We start from the raw sequence: 4,811 nt of genomic DNA on the forward strand, positions 1-4,811 counted from the left end.
ACTTTTAATTTCCCCCCTATCCCTCTGAGACTATTAGAAACACTGCTCAGCTCCTCGGTCTATGAGTCATCGCCTCTGCTAAGCTTCTCAGCCTTTCAGCTGCTTTTTTAGAATCAGTAAATGCCTTGAAGGGAAAAGCAGCCAGAAACGAACGTTGGTCTCATCTTTGTGTGTTTCTCATCTCTTTTTTAAATCTTGGCTCTCAAAGCCCTCATTGAATTGGCTCTGATACCTTCAAACAGATTTAAAAAATACCTTCCCTCGTTTTTCTGGTTGTACTTGCTGAGACTTGGTATGCAGCGAGTTAGTCCACTATTGTCAGAAATAGAAAATCTACCTTTCATTTTTTTTGTTTTTGTTATATGCTTCATTTTACTGCATCAAGGTGTTTGAAATTTGCATTCTGTTTTATAATCACAACTTTCCGTGGTTTAGGGCAAGTGCTACATTTATATAGATACAATGTTCTTCACCAGCCATTTTTGAGCTCTTTATTTTTATTTTTTTGATTCAGCATTTGCTTGGTTGGATTTTATTCTCAAACCATTTTCTCTGGGAGCCGAGCCTCCTTCCCCTGTTTCAACTGGCTTGGTACCCCTCCAGGTCTATTTGTGCAGCTGCCGTCCTTAAATTATTTTCTCTTCTTATTTTCCTCGTTATACGTGCTGTTTCTTTAATATTATGTCTTTCTCTTTCTAGGCTTACACACTAACATGCTGGAACACATTCTCCAAATTCCTGAAAAGGGTTTGGGAGGGTAAATTTTGAGTCTTTGCATGTCTGAATATGTCTTTATTCTGTTTTTACTCTTGATGGTCGAAGCTACATTCTTTCCTTTCCTACAGCGTTTAGAGGCAGTGATGAGAATTCTGAGCAGAGTATCATTCTATTTCTTTTGAAGGCAAGATGTTTTTCCTCTTTGGCAATGTGAAGGATTTTTTTCTTTATTCTTGGTGTTCTGCTATTTCACCGTAATAGATTCAGATAAAAAATTTAAACTGATCCTGTTTGGCATTTGATTGACTCTTTAAATATGAAAACTGTGTCTGTTTTTACGTCTGGGGAATTTTGATCTCATTTCTTTTATTATTTTCTCCCCTCTATTCTCTTTAGCCACTCTGGAACTTGCATTAGACCAATGCTGATGCTTCTGTCCTTGTTCTCTTAACTTTCACGTGTTTAGCTCTTTTGTTCCCCTTTACACTGTGTTCTAAGAAGACCACTGAGAAAAACTTGTTCTACGGTGAGAGAGTTGTTGTTTTTTTTTTAAATCTTAAAATTAGTTTGTTTCTTAACAACCAGTTCTTGCTTTATAAATGTGATAGCCTCTCTAATCTTTCTCCAAATATTAATAATTAATTTGAACTCACTTGCTCTGTGTTGTATCTACTCTTAATACTTTTAATTTAAGTCAGGGCCTCATGTGATCCAGTTACTGCGAGGCGTCCATCCAAAGAAATCTAGGTCAGCAGCCAACATCCACGATGAGTAATTTACAGCTCCACTTGGTTTCTTGAGAAAAAGCGAAGAGGAAATGCATTTTTAATGCCTATCTAACATCTTAACTATTGCTTCTCCCCACTGCTGCTTCGCCAGTACGCTGCTGGCAACAGATCTCTGAAAATCTCTCCCACCATCACTTTCCAGCTCTCTCAAATCCCCTCTACTATCTAGTCCATACGGCTTCTTCTCCACTCCCCCTCCTCCCCCCTCGTTGTTCTTCTTTTTCCAACGTGGAATCTCTATGGTCTTTACATTTTTAAAAAAATCTCCTATACATTAACTGTGGATTCTCCACCACAAAGGAAAACCCAAGAGCTGCCACATTAAGAAGCATCTTTCTCCCTTAGAAACTGAACATAGTGAGGGGAAGCTGTGAATAACAAACAGCCCGGTTACACTTTCCCAAGGAAGTATTTGAAGGTTTCTGTAAAGAGACTCCTGGGATTTAATAGTGGCACCCAGGGGCTACTTTTCCAGTTCAGTCTCCATCCTTCTCCTGCTGGCATGAGTTTAATTACTTTTTTGGCATCCTGGAGGCCATGCCAGGCTGGGCCTGAGCTCATTGTCATTCCTTCTCCAAGCCTTAGAGCCACGGAGTGGCGCGCTCCAGTTTCTGCTCTATGTCATGTGCAAAATGGGAGCTTTACGATTTCTTTGTGCTTTTGGAGACCCGCTATGGTCACCTTGTTGTCTGCCTCCGATTCGCTTCAGTGGTGAGAATTCGGAAGATTGCCACGAAGTCTAAAATGGCTTAAAAAATCTTGCCTGTAAATTAGGATTACAAACCCTTAATCTGGGTCAGAGGTTCTCAACTCCAGCTGCACATCAGATTTACCTGGGATTATTATTTTTTTTTAAATATATTTTATTGATTTTTTACAGAGAGGAAGGGAGAGAGAGAGAGAGTTAGAAACATCGAAGAGAGAGAAACATCGATCAGCTGCCTCCTGCACACCCCGCTACTGGGGATGTGCCCGCAACCAAGGTACATGCCCTTGACCAGAATCGAACCTGGGACTCTTGAGTCTGCAGGCTGACGCTCTATCCACTGAGCCAAACCAGTCAGGGCTACCTGGGATTATTTTAAAAAAAATTCCTCAGGCCCTAACTGGTTTGGCTCAGTGGATAGAGCGTCGGCCTCCGGACTGGAGGGTCCCAGGTTCGATTCCGGTCAAGGGCATGTACCTTGGTTGCGGGCACATCCCCACTGGGGAGTGTGCAGGAGGCAGCTGGTCGATGTTTCTCTCTCATCGATGTTTCTAACTCTCTATCCCTCTCCCTTCCTCTCTGTAAAAAATCAATAAAATATATTTAAAAAAAAATAAAAAAAAAAATAAAAAAAATTCCTCAGCCCAGGCCAACTGAACTTGAATCTCGGCGGGAAGGGCCCAGGCATCAGTATTTTTCAAAAGTTCCCCAGACAACTCGATGTGTAACCTCTGCTCCTGGTGCTTCTGGCCCTTCTAACATTGCTGTCTTCTTCCCCGGTGAGCGGGGCGGGGGGCGGGGCGGGGGGAGCAGGGGGTGCTGTCCTAGCTGTTCCAGTCTGAGGTAGTGGCCTTTTCTCCTTCTCACCAACATGTACTGACAAATTGGGCAAATGAATAGCAGCCATTGTCCATTCTGCTATTCTCTGTAGGGCTATGAGGCAGCTCTCAAAATCAAACAAACAATTTGGTAACTTAGGTCCATGAACAATCCTAACATGGGAGTCAATTGATGCTTCATTATATATATATATATTTGCAACCACAGACATCCAAAAAAAGAAAGAAAAGCTTTAAACATGTAATATTTCCTTAGAAGAGCCTTCCTTGAAACTGTTTACTACAGTTATTATATAAGTAAACTGATAATTGCAGGGAAAAACAATCTAAAATTGCTATTAAATCTGTTTAATATCTTTAATAATTCTATTTCTAAATCCTTTCACAGAAGGGCATTACAGTTTTTCAGTTTATTGCAAGCGTATTTTTAAAAAATATTTTATTGATTTTTTACATAGAGGAAGGGAGAGGGATAGAGAGCTAGAAATATTGATGAGAGAGAAACATCGATCAGCTGCCTCCTGCACACCCCCCACTGGGGATGTGCCCGCAACCAAGGTACATGCCCTTCACCGAAATCGAACCCGGGACCCCTCAGTCCGCAGGCCGACGCTCTATCTACTGAGCCAAACCGGTTTCGGCAAACGTATTTTTTTTTTTTTAAAGTCAGCCCTAATGCTACAGCTATCATACCCATTTTTAATTATTGGCACTATACCGTAAAGCACAATAAAGAACACCTGCTTTGAACAAATGACAGCTCAGGATACTGTTGCACACATACCATATAGGTTGTTTTACAGCAGATAGCAGTTGGCCAAACTTCAGATGGCAAAATGCTGAGGTTTGAGTGTGATATTGTCCAGCTGGTTATTTCTTGTCACTCCGGACTCCACTGTGGCAGAACACTCACATCCTTAAGATGCAAGGCCTAGCACAAAGCCTCCCACAAATCCGCTGGATATCACAGTGTTCTGTCATCAAATTCTGTTTCCTTTTCAAATATGTTGTTGATTTCACATGCTGCCTTCTCTTTTTTAAAAAAAAGTATTTTATTGATTTTTTACAGAGAGGAAGGGAGAGGGATAGAGAGTTAGAAACATGGATGGGAGAGAAACATCCATCAGCTGCCTCCTACACACCTCCCACTAGGGATGTGCCTGCAACCAAGGTACATGCCCTTGACCGGAATCGAACCTGGGACCCTTCAGTCCGCAGGCCGACGCTCTATCCACTGAGCCAAACTGGTCAGGGCATTTTGCTTGTTTCTTAATCTGTCTTCTTGCTCTGTGTACACCCTTTTAAACTTTCTTCCGGCCGATCTGCACATAGCCACTGTGGCTAGCAATCTGCAGGAGAAGAAAGCTACCACCTATTGCGGTTGCTGCAAGTTTTCCAGCTTTCTGGAACAACAGTCCCACACATTGGCCAGTCACTCCACCCATTACAATCTGGGTGGCTGCTGAGTATTTTTCTACCATCGGTCCAGACTGTGGCCCCAAACACAGTTCCACCGGTGGTGTCTTCTTGCATACTTACTTAAATCCAACACTTTGGTCCTAACCGGTTTGGCTCAGTGGATAGAGCGTCGGCCTGCGGACTCAAGGGTCCCAGGTTCGATTCTGGTCAAGGGCATGTACCTTGGTTGCGGGCACATCCCCAGAGGGGGGCGTGCAGGAGGCAGCTGATCGATGTTTCTCTCTCATCGCTGTTTCTAACTCTCTATCCTTCTCTCTTCCTCTCTGTAAAAAAATCAATAAA

The 4,811-nt window shown here is 42.5% G+C and overlaps 1 pseudogene across 1 annotated transcript; it reads right to left on the bottom strand.

Annotated features, from left to right (window-relative positions):
- Positions 1 to 701: 701 nt before the first annotated feature.
- On the bottom strand, positions 702 to 4,531 carry LOC308239511 (FUN14 domain-containing protein 1-like; annotated as a pseudogene). The gene is made up of 2 exons: positions 4,296 to 4,531; positions 702 to 738 (listed from the first exon to the last, which is right to left on the bottom strand). The product of its transcript is annotated as an FUN14 domain-containing protein 1-like (transcript).
- Between the last annotated feature and the right edge of the window lie 280 nt (positions 4,532 to 4,811).

The sequence above is a fragment of the Plecotus auritus genome (genome assembly GCF_963455305.1).
Source record: "Plecotus auritus genome assembly, chromosome: X".
In the NCBI taxonomy this organism is placed as follows: Eukaryota; Metazoa; Chordata; class Mammalia; order Chiroptera; family Vespertilionidae; genus Plecotus; species Plecotus auritus.